Raw genomic sequence first — 23,099 nt, 5'->3', positions numbered from 1 at the left:
AGTGAGGGAATACTAGGTGGGCCGTATATGGTCGGTGATTCGTTGTTTAGAGGGAAGGTGTCAGCTAACGGCAACAATTTAGTTCGGGAAGGTAGGGTTGCAGGCTTTTACAATTTAGATACAAGCTTACTCTAGAGTCCTCGATTGTATAAGAGCGGCTGTTGGCAGGAGGGAAGGTAATAGTGGATACTTAGTAGCAGTGGTCGACATTATCGTTGTGGATAGCTGCGTGCCTGGAGGACTGGGAGTGAGACGTCTGGGGAGGATGGATTACAGGAAGGCGGTTGTTGATTTTAATATCAAGGTGCGTGGTGCATTGGCCAGTATATAAAGCAGAGCAGAGAGAGTACCGTATAGGAGGTATATGACTTTTAGAAATGCAGGAAGACGTCGGGAGGGACGCAAGCTATTTGAGGAGTTGTTGCGGACGGAGGTTTGTTATGAAAATGGAGTAAGTTTTGCATCTCGCACGATTACATGGAGTCAGAGGGGTTTTGGGAGTTCTAATGGATATAAAAATAGGTCTGGTGGATTTATGAATATTAGAAAGGTTTGCCTTATATCTTAGTGGCTCTCTAGTGTACTCAGCAATTGTATCAACACTTTGGCTGCCTAGTTAATTAATGTGCTCGATTATTCTCAATCTTAAGAGATTTTATGGCTTCCTTATCTATTTTCACTAACACCTACCCACTTCCAATAATTCTGCGAAACAAAGAAATAAATCCGGATTTTATATTATGTCTACTGACGCCGTCCCCCTTGACTACCACCTGGATATCATGGAAGGACCTGTATGTTTCTTGAAACTCCCTATGGCTACACTGGCGGTAGAAACGATATTTGCTACTTTTAGGATCTCCCATGCCACGTAGATCGAAAGTTACTCTGGCGCCGCGTCTGTTCCTCAGTGAGGCGGCTGCAAAAGCGTCTGACCCTAGTGGGATGGCCATAGAGAAATGGCGACACAAAAATAACACTATTGAGGGTGGTAGCGGAAAACACCTTTAATTGTTTATCCCATGCTACTACAATGGACATTTATCTAGTATATGAGTCCTGGGCACCACGGTAAACTCGCCCCAATGCCCGGTTTGTCATGCCGACAGCCAGAGAGGTAAGGCTTCCGTAGTAATCACTACTCGAAATCATTTAAAACGGAAAGAGGCAGCGGTAGCATAGCGACACAGTAATGAAAAGAGTTAGATAGAAGAAAGACTTTCAATTCTAGAATTGTGTCGTGGACAGAAAATTAGAAGTAATAAAGCGACGAATGGAGAGAGGAAATATTAATATAATTTAGGCTGTACGAGGACAGATGCGGGGCGATAAAACACCGAGGGGATAACTTGAGTGGTCATTTTATATTAACATATAGTGCAGGGGAAGAAATCAAGCCATGGTTGGCAGTAATATTGAACGTAAATGTAACACGATGTGTAGTGAGCATCGATCAAGCGACAGAAATTGGGTCTTTCAAAATTTTTCCTCAAATATCTCCTCGACATTCTAACCACAAAGAATTGGCAAACATTACCTAAATATTCCTCCGTTCCTTTTAAATCACCCATAAATTTATCCTAAATATTGATATCCACTAAGCTATAATCGATATCCTGCTCATGCGTGTAAAAATCCACAGCGATATCTTGCAATAGAACCAAATGAAAAACATGGTCCAAGTTTACCTCCCTTGCTTTCTCTCTCAACTGGGCAGTAAAATAGCAATATATTCCCTGAGTATATCCTCATTCATTGCTCAATGGAATTTAACTTTGGGACATTAAAAAATGTTAAACTTGAGTTTACAAAGAAAAAAGAAAATGTTTGGTTTAACTGTTAATGCGAAAATCTATTAAACTCGAAAATTATGATTGTATGCGAGTAAAAATTTCCTTTATTCTGTGAGTCTTGCATTGTACCGCAGTTAGGAGTATTCAACGAGGAAGTATGCGGAGCGTAAATTGCCGTGGAAAATTGGCGAAGCAGTTAAAGGCTATTAATGCTAGTAGCTTCCGAATTAAATCCGAATTCACTGTAAGTTACCTATGTTAAGATTAGTGTAGTCCTTCCGGATGTCGGAGAGGGGCAGCAGTCTCCTATGCACAAGAAGGCCAGGCAATGATCTCGGCTCCGCCAATTGTGCACCTTTAAGTAGAAATATCAAGTATATGAATTTCTGTCGGTTTTAAGTAAACAAAAAATGAAAAAAATAGTATCAAAGGAGCCTGTCATATATACTTGATGCTTCGAGTCAATTTGATTCTTTATTGGCAAATATTTTGCAACTCTAATACTAAGTGGTGTTGCACCGTCTTTTTATTCGCAAAATAATTTTTTCCTCTCAATAATATTTTTAGCACCGCGGGATCTCTATTGACCCGGTTAATAAGTATTGTTTTCCATATCTATCATTTCCATTCAATCATATGAGCATGTCTCTTCTAAATTTACCAGCAATATTTCTAGTATCCTTTTGCTGTAAACCCAATTTGACAGTGCATTTGTAGAAAGAGTAAACCTCGGATTACAGACAAGACGATAAGGAACAAAGACAAACGAGGGAAATAAAATAATATGGACACGGAATTAGGCAAATGGAATCCATGCGAGGTGATGTGAATTGGTAGCATGGGATTACACCTAAAGAAAAACGGTGGACGAATCAATGCAAAGATATGAAGAGCCAACGTTTTCAGTATGAAATTAGTGCGCTCTACGGGAAAGTTAATGCTATCCCAAAAAGTAAGAAGAGGAAATCCTTGCAAAACAATCAAAGACACGGCAGTAAAAGTATTAATCGGCACTGAAAAGATCCAAGAAATATTCATCGAGAAATTATATGGTAATCATATTAGGCCGGCAGTTTTAAGCATTGAAAGAGATTGCATATGATAATAGTGTACGTTCAGGTATAGTTAGCCGTAGATAGCGAGGTAGAACAAACATTAAAGAGAATGAAATAAGAAAGAACATATAATTAGACGATATCCCCACCAAAACTACTTACAGGTATAGGAAAAAAGGGCAGAAGAGTTTTATTATCATCTTTCGCTTAAATTATGTGGTACGAATTAGGACAGAAAACTTAGTAAAATTCGTATTCATACTTATTTCATAAATAGTGAAATATATGAGGACTATAGTACAGTGTTTTCTATGAAGAGAGGATTACAATTTCAGTAAAAATATTGCTAAAAGAATGTGGGAATGAATATTAAAAACGTCTGACCAGAAGACTTTGGCGGAGAGGCAAGAGAAACGGGGTTCAAACAGGTGACGTTCGACGAAACGCGGAACGATGCCCGAGAGCTGAGGTTCTTCGCACGTCGAAACGCCGTGGCTATTAAAACATCAACCAAATAATTATTTGCACTGAGCTACGGAAGTACTTAGTGTTATCAAACACAAATGGAGATGAGGGCATATAAATACCTGGGTGACTATCAGCTTGGCCTTAGTGAAGAGTTACCCCTGATGAGAAAAGATTAGTGATAACGCCGAAAATAAGTAATAATAAAGCAAAGCCTCTATGTATTCGTGAATTACATGAGAAACTATACTATATCCTTATTTACTATCCCTGTATGACATTCACATTACCTCTATCAATTAATAGTTCACATGATTTTAATCCGCTGCTTACAGTAAATGTGACAACAATACACGTAATGTATCATTGTTTTTAAAAATTTCGAAACAATTTTAAAGGATTTACATTACAACTACAAACTGAAACCCAAACTATGGACGTAAATTGTCGTGACCTCATGTCACCAGCTGTTAACGTAAATGAAATATTTCGAAAGTATATTATAACACCTCGCCCTTCAATTTAATAACATTTTTTTGTTAAATGATGGTCATTAACTACAGGTCGTAAAGAAATTGAGTGTAGAGTTGCTCATTCCTGGCCCGCAAGAGAAGTAAATAGTGGCTGTGTTATGCATTGGAGATAGTAAGGAAATAGCAGTCGAAATCACGACGTTGAGTGGGTAAAAGTTTTCAGATGCGATACGCGCCAGATTGAGATACAGTGGAAAGTAATAAATAGAGCCTCTTAGATAGATTAATTAAACTAGGTCTTAAAATTTAATGCTTTAGAAAAATCTGCAAATCAGAATGTTGATATGGTCTATCGTGGGCGTAGGTGGGAAAAATAAAATAATGAGAAAATATTTTCGCTCTTACGAAGCAGCCTTTAGTTGCGCGTGCAAAACCTCATCAACAAGCCATTGTAGTCTTGTCCCATTCTTAGAAATCCTGCGGATAGCCCTCTGTATTTAATCGAAAGTAAACAATGTATGGGCAGACAAAACGTCGGCGAGTCACCACCCTTGTCGCCTTAGTTTTAATTAAAGCGTTGAACTTGCCGTGTCAGCAGAAATAAATGTATGAAATCATAGGAATTTTCGTATCTCTGGAGCGCTGACTGTTTAGTTACATTCTAACATCCATAATATGTTGCTTCTCTGGTCGTATAATTAGGATAGCTTTGCGAACTCAGTTTGAGACACGGAAATAATATGTCATCTTTACGTTATCCTAAAAGCCGCAAACATTCACTTAATTCTACATTAGTTGCGCACATATGCCTGAAATATACATTCTTGTGTTAATCTCAGATGTAGGCATGCAGTGTTTAACTATTGATAATGTCCTTGCCTTTTAAGATGTAATTCGCGTGATTAAGAACATGGGTTTCCCCTGACGGCTCGTATTACTTATCAAGTTTCCATAGCCGCGACTCTAATCACCACCAGTGCTGTGTCAGGTCAATTTTTCACACTCACGTCATCGTTAGAAGCATTTTTTAACTAGAGTGAAATAAACTTTGATCATATTTACAGGTAAAACAGGGTCCGTCCTTTGGGTAACGTATTTCTCCCTGGAAACGTCGGTACGACGAGCGAAATGGTTCTCATCGACTTCTATAACTATCTAGGCACTGTCACTTCTTTAGCCACCCGGGATAACTTGATGTGTTAGTAAATTAAGAATACCTGAATATGCCATCTATGCGATGAAACCGAAATTTCTATATTAATTAAATAATTTTTGTGAACATTTCAAAGTTTTCCTTATACTTCAAGACCAAAGTTCACAATTTTGAGCCAGATAAAATTGAAATTTACTGATGTTGGAATATAAGGCGATTTCCTGAGCCGTTTCATAAAAGCACCTAATGCATCAATGGAGCAAGAAATCTAATTGCTGAATTTGGTGTTCTTCTCTTTCCAATTTCTATGCCTTCACGATCTCACCGTTTTTTCATTCCCTTCTTTGGCCCCACGGCAGGACGCTCGAATGTTGATTACTATTTAGTTCTTGCTGCAGGTTTCTACAATGCCATGCTCATAATCTCGTGTGAAATAGTCGCGAATTTTATCAGCGGCAGTGGAGCTGGAAATGCTATGCTAGAAAAAGACTGTGCATTTGCCAACAAAACCTTTCTTCCCTTCCTTCACTTACTTTTTTCAACTTCATACTATTCCCGATCACTTTTTAGACCGGCGTGTCTTGCTTTTACGCGTCTTTTCGTCACCCAGGCCCGTTAACCATTGGCAGTTCATTGAAATTATATTTCAGGTCGAGTTAGAAGGTGTTTTTTTCCATTAACGAAGAAAAAAGGAGTGGGAAAATTATTGCTACAAAAAATATGCAAATGATTATGACAAACCGGAAGTAATAGTCGTGGTGGCAAAAGGAGCGGTCCTCAAAGAGGCACGACTCAACGCGGACCGAATCCCGAGAGCAGAATGCATTTGCTCGTCGGAACGCCGCAGGAATACGAAAATGATACGAACGCACTCCCTCGCTGGATCTGTTTGGTGAAAATCATCCTAGGATTTATTCACCCTATTGCTGAAAAGATCTACATTCAATCGTCTCCTTCACTGTTACTCGTAAGCCTACTCAAGATTCAACACGAAATATCTTGTGACGCGATATTTAATCTGTATATAAATTTTCCCCGATATCGCGAGACAAGGGAGGCCGCGACTCTGCCTGTTGTGAGGGCGCCAGGCTAGCCGCACGGCTAGCCGCAGAGTCACGCCGCTCGGCTGTTACCCGGCCCATCACACTCCTCGTCCCAGGGGAGGGCTCGCTCGCCTTTCATGTGCCCCGGGGTGGGCAGCGGCTATTCGGCTGAAATCACGAGGGACGCAAGGAGGCGCATAAAAATGGACTCCGACGAGTAAACTTCATAATTCATTGCCAAGTTGCCCAGAAATTTTTGATTATCTGAAAAATGTATCTGGGTGTTTCAAATGCCGTAGTAATGTTGTAGCGCCAATTGCATCCCCCCCGCAACAGGCTCAGGGACTTGCTGAGTCTCGGAGAATCCCTGGTTCGAATCGCCATGATGATACGTACTCGAAAGTTCAAAGATTAAGATATGGTAGACTTGCTGAATGATCGGCTAGAAATTCATAGGCTAAAAACTGCTCTAACTTGAGCAAGCCTCTCCCCTCGGGCGATCTCTACAGTGCGAAATTGTGATCATGCACACTAGCGATAAACAATAGTTAAAAAGGATCAACAAAAACTTAAACATAACTGACCTCGTTCTTGCGGCGTCCCAACCAACTTCACCACGGTGTAGGAAGGCACTGACGGGGAAGTATGGAAGTGAGGGAATACTAGGTGGGCCGTATATGGTCGGTGATTCGTTGTTTAGAGGAAGGTGTCAGCTAACGGCAACAATTTAGTTCGGGAAGGTAGGGTTGCAGGCTTTTACAATTTAGATACAAGCTTACTCTAGAGTCCTCGATTGTATAAGAGCGGCTGTTGGCAGGAGGGAGGTAATAGTGGATACTTAGTAGCAGTGGTCGACATTATCGTTGTGGATAGCTGCGTGCCTGGAGACTGGGAGTGAGACGTCTGGGGAGGATGGATTACAGGAAGGCGGTTGTTGATTTTAATATCAAGGTGCGTGGTGCATTGGCCAGTATATAAAGCAGAGCAGAGAGTACCGTATAGGAGGTATATGACTTTTAGAAATGCAGGAAGACGTCGGGAGGGACGCAAGCTATTTGAGGAGTTGTTGCGGACGGAGGTTTGTTATGAAAATGGAGTAAGTTTTGCATCTCGCACGATTACATGGAGTCAGAGGGGTTTTGGGAGTTCTAATGGATATAAAAATAGGTCTGGTGGATTTATGAATATTAGAAAGGTTTGCCTTATATCTTAGTGGCTCTCTAGTGTACTCAGCAATTGTATCAACACTTTGGCTGCCTAGTTAATTAATGTGCTCGATTATTCTCAATCTTAAGAGATTTTATGGCTTCCTTATCTATTTTCACTAACACCTACCCACTTCCAATAATTCTGCGAAACAAAGAAATAAATCCGGATTTTATATTATGTCTACTGACGCCGTCCCCCTTGACTACCACCTGGATATCATGGAAGGACCTGTATGTTCTTGAAACTCCCTATGGCTACACTGGCGGTAGAAACGATATTTGCTACTTTTAGGATCTCCCATGCCACGTAGATCGAAAGTTACTCTGCGCCGCGTCTGTTCCTCAGTGAGGCGGCTGCAAAAGCGTCTGACCCTAGTGGGATGGCCATAGAGAAATGGCGACACAAAAATAACACTATTGAGGTGGTAGCGGAAAACACCTTTAATTGTTTATCCCATGCTACTACAATGGACATTTATCTAGTATATGAGTCCTGGGCACCACGTAAACTCGCCCAATGCCCGGTTTGTCATGCCGACAGCCAGAGAGGTAAGGCTTCCGTAGTAATCACTACTCGAAATCATTTAAAACGGAAAGAGGCAGCGGTAGCATAGCGACACAGTAATGAAAAGAGTTAGATAGAAGAAAGACTTTCAATTCTAGAATTGTGTCGTGGACAGAAAAATTAGAAGTAATAAAGCGACGAATGGAGAGAGGAAATATTAATATAATTTAGGCTGTACGAGGACAGATGCGGGGCGATAAAACACCGAGGGGATAACTTGAGTGGTCATTTTATATTAACATATAGTGCAGGGGAAGAAATCAAGCCATGGTTGGCAGTAATATTGAACGTAAATGTAACACGATGTGTAGTGAGCATCGATCAAGCGACAGAAATTGGGTCTCTCAAAATTTTTCCTCAAATATCTCCTCGACATTCTAACCACAAAGAATTGGCAAACATTACCTAAATATTCCTCCGTTCCTTTTAAATCACCCATAAATTTATCCTAAATATTGATATCCACTAAGCTATAATCGATATCCTGCTCATGCGTGTAAAAATCCACAGCGATATCTTGCAATAGAACCAAATGAAAAACATGGTCCAAGTTTACCTCCCTTGCTTTCTCTCTCAACTGGGCAGTAAAATAGCAATATACTACCTTGATCAAAAATTTCCCGGAATTTATTCAGAAAATTAAAAATACAAGTTTATTCATCTAAATCTATATTGTCCCCTTCAAAGTAATCCCCATCGACTGCAACACACTTATGCCAGCGCTTGATCCAATCCTCGAAACATTTTTTATATTCGGTTTTCGGTATGTCCATCAGTGCTTCCTGCGATTTTTCCATTACTTCCTCTCGGCTGCTAAAACGCGTTCCCCGTAATGGTTTTTTAACTCGATTGAACAGAAAGAAGTCACAGGGAGCCAAATCAGGTGAATTCGGTGGCTGTTGGATGGTATTTGTTGCATTTTTCGTCAAAAAATTACGAATAATGATAGCACTGTGCGACGGTGCGTTATCATGGTATGCGAGTCCACGAGTTTTCTGCCCACATTTCTGGTCTCTTTCGGCGAATTGCTTCACGCAAACGTCTCATAACGCCCAAATAATACTCTTTGTTTACTGTCTGGCCTTCTGGCAAAAATTCATGATGCACTACACCGTTGTAATCCATGAAAACCGTCAGCATTGCCTTCTTTTTTGACTGAAAACGACGTGGTTTTTTTGGTCTCGGCTCATTTGGTGAACGCCATTCACTTGCCTGATGTCTGGATTGCGTGTCGTACTCATAAACCCCCGTCTCGTCTCCAGTAATGATCCTTTTGATGAATGTGGGATCGGATTCAGCCTCGCAAATCATGTCTTTTGCGACGTCAACACGGTCTCTTTTTTGCATGAAATTGAGGTCTTTGCTGCTACACGACGGAAACCCAAATCATTAACCACAATGTCTTGGGCGGATCCATAGGCAATGTTCAAGTCCTCCGCTATTTCTCTGATGGTTAATTTGCGGTTATTGACCAACATTTCTTTTACTTTATCAATTTTTTCACCGACTTTCGATGTCGATGGTCTGCCACTGCGTTCATCATCTTCGATTGACTCACGACCACTTCTGAACCGCTCGTGCCACTGGTAAACGACCGTTTTTTTTAGAGAATCGTTGCCGAAACACTTTTCCAACATTTCCAACGTCCGTGCGCCACTAAATCCGTTTTTTACGCAAAATTTAATACAAGTTCGTTGTTGCAAATTTAAATCCATTTCTGAAATTGTAAAAAATCGCCAACACACACAGAGATAGATGTACTCTTGGCTACGTAACTTTTGCAAATGTCAAGTTATGACACTAAGATTTAAAGGGAATATCAACAACAGATGTACCAATTTAACAAAAAAAACAGAACTCAAATCGGAACGATGGGATCGCCACACGGTGGTTATTCCGGGAACTTTTTGATCAAGGTAGTATTCCCTGAGTATATCCTCATTCATTGCTCAATGGAATTTAACTTTGGGACATTAAAAAATGTTAAACTTGAGTTTACAAAGAAAAAAGAAAATGTTTGGTTTAACTGTTAATGCGAAAATCTATTAAACTCGAAAATTATGATTGTATGCGAGTAAAAATTTCCTTTATTCTGTGAGTCTTGCATTGTACCGCAGTTAGGAGTATTCAACGAGGAAGTATGCGGAGCGTAAATTGCCGTGGAAAATTGGCGAAGCAGTTAAAGGCTATTAATGCTAGTAGCTTCCGAATTAAATCCGAATTCACTGTAAGTTACCTATGTTAAGATTAGTGTAGTCCTTCCGGATGTCGGAGAGGGGCAGCAGTCTCCTATGCACAAGAAGGCCAGGCAATGATCTCGGCTCCGCCAATTGTGCACCTTTAAGTAGAAATATCAAGTATATGAATTTCTGTCGGTTTTAAGTAAACAAAAAATGAAAAAAATAGTATCAAAGGAGCCTGTCATATATACTTGATGCTTCGAGTCAATTTGATTCTTTATTGGCAAATATTTTGCAACTCTAATACTAAGTGGTGTTGCACCGTCTTTTTATTCGCAAAATAATTTTTTCCTCTCAATAATATTTTTAGCACCGCGGGATCTCTATTGACCCGGTTAATAAGTATTGTTTTCCATATCTATCATTTCCATTCAATCATATGAGCATGTCTCTTCTAAATTTACCAGCAATATTTCTAGTATCCTTTTGCTGTAAACCCAATTTGACAATGCATTTGTAGAAAGAGTAAACCTCGGATTACAGACAAGACGATAAGGAACAAAGACAAACGAGGGAAATAAAATAATATGGACACGGAATTAGGCAAATGGAATCCATGCGAGGTGATGTGAATTGGTAGCATGGGATTACACCTAAAGAAAAACGGTGGACGAATCAATGCAAAGATATGAAGAGCCAACGTTTTCAGTATGAAATTAGTGCGCTCTACGGGAAAGTTAATGCTATCCCAAAAAGTAAGAAGAGGAAATCCTTGCAAAACAATCAAAGACACGGCAGTAAAAGTATTAATCGGCACTGAAAAGATCCAAGAAATATTCATCGAGAAATTATATGGTAATCATATTAGGCCGGCAGTTTTAAGCATTGAAAGAGATTGCATATGATAATAGTGTACGTTCAGGTATAGTTAGCCGTAGATAGCGAGGTAGAACAAACATTAAAGAGAATGAAATAAGAAAGAACATATAATTAGACGATATCCCCACCAAAACTACTTACAGGTATAGGAAAAAAGGGCAGAAGAGTTTTATTATCATCTTTCGCTTAAATTATGTGGTACGAATTAGGACAGAAAACTTAGTAAAATTCGTATTCATACTTATTTCATAAATAGTGAAATATATGAGGACTATAGTACAGTGTTTTCTATGAAGAGAGGATTACAATTTCAGTAAAAATATTGCTAAAAGAATGTGGGAATGAATATTAAAAACGTCTGACCAGAAGACTTTGGCGGAGAGGCAAGAGAAACGGGGTTCAAACAGGTGACGTTCGACGAAACGCGGAACGATGCCCGAGAGCTGAGGTTCTTCGCACGTCGAAACGCCGTGGCTATTAAAACATCAACCAAATAATTATTTGCACTGAGCTACGGAAGTACTTAGTGTTATCAAACACAAATGGAGATGAGGGCATATAAATACCTGGGTGACTATCAGCTTGGCCTTAGTGAAGAGTTACCCCTGATGAGAAAAGATTAGTGATAACGCCGAAAATAAGTAATAATAAAGCAAAGCCTCTATGTATTCGTGAATTACATTAGAAACTATACTATTGCCTTATTTACTATCCCTGTATGACATTCACATTACCTCTATCAATTAATAGTTCACCTGATTTTAATCCGCTGCTTGCAGTAAATGTAATAACAATACACGTAATGTATCATTGTTTTTAAAAATTTCGAAACAATTTTAAAGTATTTATATTACAACTACAAACTGAAACTCAAAAATGGACGTAAATTGTCGTGACCTCATGTCACCAGCTGTTAACGTAAATGAAATATTTCGAAAGTATATTATAACACCTCGCCCTTCAATTTAATAACATTTTTTTGTAAAATGATGGTCATTAATTACAGGTCGTAAAGAAATTGAGTGTAGAGTTGCTCATTCCTGGCCCGCAAGAGAATTAAATAGTGGCTGTGTTATGCATTGGAGATAGTAAGGAAATATCAGTCGAAATCACGACGTTGAGTGGGTAAAAGTTTTCAGATGCGATACGCGCCAGATTGAGATACAGTGGAAAGTAATAAATAGATGCCTTTTAGATAGATTAATTAAACTAGGTCTTAAAATTTAATGCTTTAGAAAAATCTGCAAATCAGAATATTGATATGGTCTATCGTGGGCGTAGGAGGGAAAAATAAAATAATGAGAAAATATTTTCGCTCTTACGAAGCAGCCTTTAGTTGCGCGTGCAAAACCTCATCAACAAGCCATTGTAGTCCTGTCCCATTCTTAGAAATCCTGCGGATAGCCCTCTGTATTTAATCGATAGTAAACAATGTATGGGTAGACAATACGTCAGCGAGTCACCACCCTTGTCGCCTTAGTTTTAATTAAAGCGTTGAACTTGCCGTGTCAGCAGAAATAAATGTCTGAAATCATAGGAATTTTCGAATCTCTGGAGCGCTGACTGTTTAGTTACATTCTAACATCCATTATATGTTGCTTCTCTGGTCGTATAATTAGGATAGCTTTGCGAACTCAGTTTGAGACACGGAAATAATATTTCATCTTTACGTTATCTTAAAAGCCGCAAACATTCCTTTAATTCTACGTTAGTTGCACACATATGCCTGAAATATACCTTCTTGTGATAATCTTAGATGTAGGCATGCAGTGTTTAACTATTGATAATGTCCTTACCTTTTAAGATGTAATTCGCGTGATTAAGAACATGGGTTTTCCCTGACGTCTCGTATTACTAATCAAGTTTCCATAGCCGCGACTCTAATCACCACCAGTGCTGTGTCGGGTCATTTTTTCACGCTCACGTCATCGTTAGAAGCATTTTTTAACTAGAGTGAAATAAACTTTGATCATATTTACAGGTAAAACAGGGTCCGTCCTTTGGGTAACGTATTTCTCCCTGTAAACAGCGGTACCACGAGCGAAATGGTTCTTATCGACTTCTATAACTATCTAGGCACTGTCACTTTTTTAGCCACCCGGGATAACTCTATGTGTTATTAAATTAGGAAAACCTGAACATGCCCATCTATGTGATGAAACTGATAGTATTACGTGTATTGACGAACGTTTTTGAATAATTAAAAGTGTTCTTCATTCCTGAAGATGAAAGCTATCAGCCCTATACAATTGAAATTAAGAAAAGTTAGAAGCCGAAAATATTTCATGGGTCTTACATGAAAAATTCCAGATGCACTAAAGGTATCAGAAATCTAATGGCCGAATTGGATTTTTTTTCCTTGGTGAGGTGTGCAATTCTCTTTATCTGCTGGGTTTCACTGTTTTTAATTTTCTTTTTGGGTTCAATTCCTAGTATACTGGAATGTTTCTTTCTATTTAGTTGCCCTGTCAGATTTTTGCACACCTGGGTTCCTAATCTAGTGCGTGTTATTTCCGATTTTCGTAATCGGCAGGCCATAAAATAAGACTACGAAAGGACACTGAAAGCGAATTTTATTTTTTCCTTCCGTTTAATAAGACACAGATATTCCTTCAACGAGTAATTGTGATGAACTTTCAAACCGTTGTATCTTAGTTGCTAAGTGCCTTTTCGTACGTACTATTGACGTAATCATTGGCGATGCAGTGATCTAATTTTCCTGTTTTTAAGGGTTACTTTTTTACCATTATCAAAGAACAAGGAGAGGGGAAATGATTGATGAAAAAATAAACGAATGATTATTGCAGACCGGAATATTTAGTTATGGTAAAAGGAGCGGTAATCAAACAGGCACGACCAAACCCGGACCAAATCCCAAGAGCCGAATGCTTTCGCTCGTCGAAACGCCACAGATATCTGAAAATCAGCCAAACGCACTCCGCCGCTGAACCGAGTAGGTGAAAATCGTCCTAGTATTTATTCGCCCTATTGCCAAAAAAATCTACATTCAATCGTCTCCTTCACTGTTATTTGTAAGCCTACTCAAGTATCAGCACGATTAATTACTTTTACACAAGAACTATGACGCTTAACCTAGCGAATAAAGTAAATTTTGTTCTGTTTTGAGGGGAAGCCACGTTGAAATTTTTCGGATAATGCCGATGGAAATTTAAAATAATTACCATCGTGCACATGCAACACTGGTTATATCCCGACTTTAATAGTGTCGGTATATTTTTATCAAATCTTGGCAAGCTCTTGCTAGTTATGGAATAATCATAATCATGCGTCACTAAATCATTGAAATGTACAAAATGGTCTTAAGATTAAGTATGGGTATTTCATGCGCCAAAGTAAAGTTGCTCCGTCCGTGGCTCGGGAGGAATGAGTCGTATGAAAGAAATTGAGACTAATATTGGAATGATAACTCTCGGGCTTCGGTCTCTCGTCGGTGAATCCGCTGACAACGGGCTACTGTGGAACCGGCTTGTTGTTTCGGCAGGAGTTGCACTTTTCGAGAGCGCCATAAGATAACTGACCTTACCTCCGTCAGGCTGAACTGTGTAGGAACGGGATGCGGATGGGGGGAGGATAATTGCGATGACCCAAAGATGTCGAAGGAAGACTCCATAGATGAATGAGATGAATTTGAAAGCAAAAGAAAAGAAAATACCATTATGGTCGTAATTATTCGAGTTCGGACACTGTTGTAAGTGAAGACGGAACGATGACAAATGATACTATCCTAATTATTGACAGCGCACTTAATTAACAAATCAACAGTACGCTTGAACTATTCTAGATATAAAAATTATGCGGATGGAATGGATTGCCCATTCTCTTACCTAAGGATTGGTTCCCTTGCCGGCGATCCCTCTTTACCTCTCGAAGACGACTGACGGAGCGACTGCCGGCAGCAGTGCACGCATTTTCATTGGTTGGATGAGTGGGATATGAAAACGTTTGAAAGAAAATAATCATTTGAAATACAATTTGTAATAAGCGAATTTGTTGCCCTTTTAAAATGAGAAATATTTTCGGAATTAATTTACTCTTTTTCATTTAAGAAAGGTAAAGTTTTTTGAGTTTCTTACTTCAGTTATTATATGTTTGTTAAGCTTATATCTCATTGGACAGCTCTGAGTCGAGGGCTAACGGCGGGAAAAGTTGAAAATTCAAATGAAGCTTGAGTTACCGACAGGAGACGACTGAAGCATTTAGACTTTACACAGAGCCAGTGCGATTTGTTCTCTAATAGATCAATTAAAAAAGGTTGAAAGAAATTAAACTTTAGTTTTTATTTCGTCCTTGCCAATGGGTTCTTTTTTCAGACTTTTATGTATTCGTTTCGATTATCATATTTTGAAGCATATTCAAACTGACTGACTTATATAAATGAGTAATTTCAAATAAGGTGACATATATTATTCTAACTATTTGCAATGAGGTACAGGCAATGGATATATCTGGTGGTTGATGCAGTTAATTTTGAAATGTTTAATGATTAATATTATTTAACATAGACAATGATTGAGTGACCTTAAATCTATGACCTTAGTGGAAATGCGCTTGACCCACTCATCCTTACAGCCACATGCTCTTAGCTAAGATTAATTATTATTCATAGAAGTGAAATATTTTAATTAAGTTGCTTATAATAAGTTTTCTCTTTTAAAAATTCCTAGCTGACCCATATTAAGCGAATTATCACCCAACGTAACTAATAAAAAATTTGCTTTCAGGGACAGTGAGAGTTTTCATGTGCTCTTCTTCCGTGCCAATCCCCATGCACGTAAGAATAGGATTTGTTAAACATATATTATGAACAAATACAACCATAACTTGGCCATCGACGTTGGCGCCGCTTTCGCTAGCTCCCGGAATTGAATCCAGCCTCGGTGTTTGCCGTTATCGCGAATGAGGCGCGGTCGAACGTCTATTTATTTGGTGTGCACGTATTCAGATATTTTATGAACCACTCAGTAAATATTCTCCGGAATTAAATGCTGCTCTAGGCCCCTTTATCATAAATACGCCTTCGTATTTATGTGCTGTGTATCAATGACGTATAATTTTTGGGTGATTTATTATTGTTATATAATACATCATTGTGATGTGATATATCATTTTAAAGGACTTGGTGCCCTGAATTAAAAAAATGTGTGACCATCCAAATCCGCCTGAAAAAACTGGCAATTTTGCGAAAAGTTCGATTGTAATTGTGATCCGTTAGAATAAGCTGTAGATATTAATTTTATTAGATAGTCTACCGGTTAAAGTAGATTTTGGATGGACAGAACTGCCAAATAAATATCTTGTTTCTCGTAAGAAAACGCAACAAAATATCCAACCCCACAACTAGCTCATCTTCATCTCCATATATTTCCATCCTATTTTCATTTCGTCCAACATCCCTATCCTATTCCTACCCTTTCCTCGTTTCCCTAACATTCTACCCTCCATCACATTCTTCAATTAATCACTACCGATCAATATGCTTTTATTCCCTTTTTCGTGTTTTCCTATGATTTTTCCCAGCTATTCCCTCTCCTCCTCCACCATACCAGGCACTTTCTTGTTTTACTTGCTGTCCACTTCTCCTTCTTCATTCTTTTCACATCCATATTTAAGTCTCAAATCTACACCTATCAAACCTATTCCGTGCCGTACATTAAGTACGCTCTATATCAAGGTTTTAACTAGCTTCTTCTTAACATACTTACTCAACGCCCATGTCATCCATTCCCTCCATCTTGTGAAAGCCTTCATGCTAAGCGCAATTCTTCTACTTGCGTCCCTACTACTTTGACCATTTTGGTACAAAACAATGCCGACATACGTAAACTGTTCTACTTGCTCTAGTTTTTGTCCGTCTATTTTAATGTTAAGCTTAGTCTTTTTATTCCTGGAAAAAATATAACCTTTGTTTTATTTATATTTATTCTCATCCCCTATTTATAGTACTGAATTCTCAAGTCGCTCAGAAATGCTTGCAAGCCCTTGGCTGCCTGGCAAACTAGGGTTTGGTCATCGGCAAGTCTAACTGATTTTACGGATTCCCCGCCCACTTTTATTCCAATCTCCGTTGCTTGCCATGCCTCTTAAACATTCCCTTTGCATATACTTTGAACAGCACCGGTGATAATAGAGAACCCTGCCTTAAACCTCTTTCTAATACTGCCCATCCGGACTCTTTGTCCCCCGGTCGCACCTGAAACATGTACAGGTTGCGGATAAGCCTATTATCCCTCAAATCTACTGCTAATTTTTTGCAAATCATTCATTATTTTGTCCCAATTTACTCTGTTTTACGCCTTTTCGAAATCTACGAAACACATATACACATCCTCATTGAATTTTATGTTCCTCTCTATTAGTGACCTCATTACTGCTATGGCTTCAAGTGTGCCTCTACCTTTCCTGAACCCAAATTGATCAACCCATAAGTGATAATTTGCCCTGCTCTCCATCCTCTTGTTGATGATCTTGAGAGACACTTAAGCTGCGTGAACAATTAAACTTGTTCCTCACATGATGTAATCCATACCTCTTTCGGAATAGTAACTACGACATTCATCTTATAAAGTATTCCGGCCAACTTTCACTCTCATTCAACTATTCCACTGTTTTAACTACGTTTCTTTCTACCTTTCTATTCATTATTATGTCAACCCCTCGCTGGCTGTCGTCCCTTTCGCTGTTCATTACCCTTTAATTATCACTCCAATAACTCCTGCGGTCCTTCCATTCTACCTCGCGTACATGTAGACCTAAAGCACCTATATCTCCTCTGTCCATCTCTGATTTTATATTCTCTAACCTTACTGCTCTCAGTATTTTCTTAAAAATCCAAGTTCCTATTGTAACTAATTTGGTCTTCTTCTGCGTCTTCTGTGCTGCTGATATCGGTTTATCTTTACAAGGGTTTCGTGAGATGACGCCCGCGGAAGCCTCGTCTCTTACGCTGCCGGGCATGACTCCCGGCCGATTGGGCCGAGTCCGGTAGTTTCCAGGACTCATTTCCTGTATACTTTCCATTATATAAATCTTAGGATTGATACTTAAGCTATTTTCCCGTTGCCTTCCTCAATTAGTGCTTCTAACGTGACGCAGTCACTCAAATGGCCGCCCCACTGGGATCAGACGCCTTTGCAGCCACCTCACTGAGGAACAGACGTTGCGTGGACTATCTTTCGTCTGGCTTTTAACCTTCGACCTTTCTGGCATAGGTTACCCCAACAGTATCAATTATTCTTGCTCCCCCTTGGGCAGCTCCAGAGGTCCTTGGAATGCACAAGCCCTTCCACCACGTCAAGGGTTTAGTCATGGGAAGGATATTTGCTTTAGTGCGCATATATTTCTGGTGAATGGCACTGTAATCCTTTGTAAAATGGTTTTGTGCGTGAGAGATTTTAAAGAACTCCCTGGAGTATGACTTAGCATGTAGTAGTGAAGAAAGAATATGAACATAATGAGAGAGGAAGGATTATTAAAGATGGAGGCTAGGACTATTGAAGATGTGGAAGCATGTATCCCAGTTATTTTGTAAAAGCCAACGTTTCACCCCGAAGTGGCAACCAATGCTCTAGCCGCAAATGTAATGGTTACATCCTATTCACAGAGTTCTCCCAAAATAACTTAGAATCTTCTACGACTATTCTAAAGAGATAGTTATTTCTTCAATTTTCATGAGATTCACCAATTTTTTTTCTTTGGTTGTGGTTAACTTAAGGAGAAAAATTTTATACAGGATTTATTCAGAATTTAAGCGGACAGAGAGAAAGGTAAATAGGGAATATTGTTAATAATTAAATTCCATGTGATGGTTTCAAAAATAGTTTTATGGCGATAACTATCTAAGTAAATATATTTTAATAAGTAATCTATTCCAATATAGAACGTTTTGCGCTGATTCAGGAAGATTGTATTGCCTGCAATAATCACTGGCTTTGGAAATTATTGTGATTCGGAGCGTGGTACTTGGCCCGGTGGTACTCCCGTGAACGTTTATCGCATTCGAGGTGGCGTCTACTTGACAATCGAAATTATTTTGTGCATTTATTTTACCTGATGATGTCGACTATTCGACAAAACCGGTCGTTTTTAAAATAAAAATCAGTGGAATTTACAAAGTTATTATTATTCACTTTTTATCATGAATTTTCAACAAGTTCAGCCGAAAACCATAGCATTCAAAGTATTTTTGTTTTTCTATTTCATGTAGTTCTGCATATTTTTAATTTTGTCAGTTCATATCAATTCAGTAAAGCGTCATTTATTTCATAACGAGAGCATGAACACTAATTTAAAAATGTTAGTACTCTAATTAAGAAAAGGTTCTGGTCCCTTTCTATTTACTTTTAGAAAGTAGATTTGTCTATTTAAAAATATTAAACGCGAAGAATAATATAAGGAGACAATATTAAGTTCTAGCGCTCACGTTCAGCATGTGTTCCACACGTCCTCTCAAACGTGTTTCACAGAACAATTAAGATTTCATGTTTTCTTTGGCGTCCATGCTAAACATCTCCCAACAGTAACTTTCTCATATTTTTCGTCTTGCTAATTTAACCCTATTTATATGGCTCTACCTTTTTTTCGATTCCGTTTGACTTTTTTTCAAGTTCGATTGAATTTTTATGTATTTCAGAGTTGATGACCTAGGTGTTGTCAAATAAAATTTCTTTTAGCCATCATATATTTTGGTTTAACACTTATGATTAACAAAAGCATTTTTGCTTTCCTTGCACTCCAAATGAAAAAAATACTATTAAGTCATGTGTTCTGGCTTGTACTTAATGTACCACAAAGTTCATAAAAAACTTTAATCCCCCTCGACAGTTTAGTAACATAATAGTATGTCAAAATATCGGTATTTTTCAATTGATATTCGGTTCTATCGTGCAGAGCGGACATCAGGATAAAATATCCTGTCTTTTTGTAAATATGTGACACGATATTATGCCATTTTTTAAGCAAACAATAATACTTTTTTCTTTCCTTCTTCGGAATTTGCGGTGGAAATAGTTTCGAAATTCAACTACTGAAGGTCATAACCCACGTAAGACAGAGGTATTGGAAAAATGTAAAAAAAAGACATTTAGCTACCCGCACCTCGCGAGTACCGCTGGACTAGTAAGCCTTTCAAAAATGAAGAAACAAGCTAATGCTTCATCGATATTAGTGATAGTATGCCCTAAATGCATGGAAGTGGTGAATACATTTGCTTAAAGAAAATTGTGAAGAAAGTCCTTAAAAATGAAAACAATCTAGTCACTTGCAGTACGATTATATTCCTTTCAGTGCAAGAGAAATTTTGAATGCATTCAACTTTCAATTGCAAGAGAAATATGGGAAAAATATTATACCAAATGGTAGAGATATTATTGGGAGAGAGTTTCTTGGGAGTTGATGCCTACTTTGCCAAAATGGTGTCGGTGAATTAGGGGCATAATTATTCCGTAACATTTAACATCGGTCAACGAGAATTTAAACAGTGATTTAAAAAAACTTATTTTTCGTTTTGTGTGCAAAGATGTAACAATATTAAGCTATTGGGGTTCCTAATTATGACCCTATAAAGGGGGAGGGTTCAAAATAAAATAAATAATATCAGGAGAGAAAACTTAATTTACGTAATCATTCAATAGTAAATATTCCATTAAATAGAAACAACTATTACAAAGAATTAAAAAACATCAAACTTATAGCTTTTAAAAATGGCTTCAAAGAGTCAATAATTGACAATCTAGTGAAAAAGCACAAACATAAAAAACTAGTTCAAAACACGACCACCCTCACACAACATAAAACCCCGCGGTATATCAAACTGCCGTTCCACCCACATTTAACAAAAGGGCTAGGAAAGATTTTTAAAACCGTTGACACTAATATATCATTTAGCAGCACCAACAAACTAAAACATCTATTAGGCAACACTAAGGACAAAATCGACGCCTCAAACAAGTCCGGCATTTACAAAATAAACTGCTCCTCCTGCGATTCAACTTACATCGGCCAGACGCGGAGGAATATTAAAACTAGATTCAAAGAACATATGGCCCATTACAGATACAACAGATCAGATAAATCGAGCATTGCCCTACACTTACTCAAGGAAGACCATAAAACATCAGAAAAGGAATTGAAGTTGATCAAACAGACCCCCAACCACCTTTTAGACGCATACGAAAGCATTTTCATACACAAATTTAGAAATGTGGTTGTCAACAACGATAAAGGGCCGATTCCATTCTCCCCACTTTATTCCCTTTTGAAATGACTTCTCTAGTTTTGAAACATATTTCCGTTGGACTATGGTCCAACGGAAATATGTTTAAACCCCCCCCCCCAATTCCCCTTCATAATCCGTTACTCGGATACCTTTCACTTTTACCCAACCCCCCCCCTCTTCCCCCCCCCTTCTCCTTCAATAATTACTCCTTCCCGTTCCACTCAGTCCCTTGGTATCTGTTTTTCCTCCTCCCCCCCCCCTCCTTCCTCTTCACCAATACGTTTAAAGTACCCCTCCCCTTTCCATCTTCCACCTATTTCGATTGGTCCCCCCAACTCCCACAGTCTCTATATAAATATGACGTTTGTCTACGGTTGTTTACTTTCAACCTTGTGTTGGAGGTGTTTTCCCTTCGGTTCGCTGAAGAGGGCCACTTTGTGGCCGAAACACGCGTGTTCGACGCACTTCCTAGTTGCTTTTTACCTGTGTCCAGATTCTCCCAGAAGTTGGGCCCTTTTGAGTGTGTGTGCGTTTCTCGAGTGCTTGTGTGTGTGTTTGGTCTGTGCCATCCACAGAGTGTGTGCTTGAGAATATCCTGGAATCTTTAACGGGGTCTACTCTACAGCCTCGTGAAGGATTCCATCTCCATCTGAAATTCTTTAACAGGGTCTCACAGCCTCGTGAAGGATTTCAGACAGGATAGTGTGCGTGTGGCTGTGTGTTGGTCCCTGACGCGGATTAATCTCCCGTAAACCGCCACAGAGTGTGTGCTTGAGAATATCCTGGAATCTTTAACGGGGTCTACTCTACAGCCTCGTGAAGGATTCCATCTCCATCTGAAATTCTTTAACAGGGTCTCACAGCCTCGTGAAGGATTTCAGGCAGGATAGTGTGCGTGTGGCTGTGTGTTGGTCCCTGACGCGGATTAATCTCCCGTAAACCACCACAGAGGGTATTCTGGTCGAGAGGTTGTGGTTGGTCCCTGACGTGATTCCCGTCACACCAACACAACAATTGGTCTGACGAGAGATTGGCAACTAATCCTTACGGCCATTGGAGTTTTCTTCCCCTTTCTTCCGTAATCATTCAAATTTTAATAAACTCGCTACTCCGTATGCAATAGTTTATAGGCATAATTGAATCTAAAGCACATAAGTTCATTTATGCGTGAATTAGTGAAGTGTTCTCTCTAACAATAAAATCACGTTCAAATTGTTTGTGCGTGATTATGTGCGCATGGGAAAGGCCTTACGTCGGCAGATCGGACACTACTGCCAATCATGCTGCTCACGGAAAAATGATATACTACTTGCTCAGCAGTACAATGCACGGCCTTTGCTTTGACAAATCGCGTTCCGCCACGGCCATTCAAGGAACTATGAAGCTAGGAAGTGAGTGCGGGATATTCAAAAATTACAGAAAACTCCTCTATTACTATCTTTACTTACTTTTTTCGCTCAACGCAAAACTAGGTTTGAAATTTTTGATAATTTGGGCAGTGAAGACATACGAAAAAATGGGGAAAGTATTTTCGTACACTAAATGTTTTTTTAGTCTTCAACAGGGTTAAAAATTATCAATGATCTATTCGTATTTTTAAGATTTGGTAATCGGATTTAAATATTCTTCCTTACTTATAAGCAGCTGCAATTTAATATTGTGCTTACAGAGACCTGGTAGCAATTAAATTAATTCTACATTTCAAATTTCTATGATTAGTACAGGGTTCGTCCGGAAAATAAGTGTACTGAGCTCAGGAAAAAAAAATTATTACACTTTTACATATCTTAAGCTAATATTCCTCAAAATAAGACCCTTGTGAGTCGATACACTTGTTCCAGCGGCGTTCCCATTCCTGGAACGCTCCCGCGAAGGCATCATCGGGAACCTCTCGAAGACACGTCGTCACGGCCTCTTTGATGGCGTCCAAAGTCCCGTATCGCGTTCCTTTCAAACTCCTCTTTATCTTTCAACGAACGACAACGTTCTCTAAAAAATGTGGATCATTTTTGCAGTGATCCGCAAGTTGTGTCGCGACTTCCAAACGATTG

The sequence above is a fragment of the Hetaerina americana genome, unplaced genomic scaffold (assembly GCF_022747635.1).
Source record: "Hetaerina americana unplaced genomic scaffold, ioHetAmer1.1.p SCAF_12, whole genome shotgun sequence".
NCBI classification, from domain to species: Eukaryota; Metazoa; Arthropoda; class Insecta; order Odonata; family Calopterygidae; genus Hetaerina; species Hetaerina americana.
The sequence above is the reverse complement of the archived record's forward strand: the minus strand, read 5'-3'. Positions refer to the sequence as shown.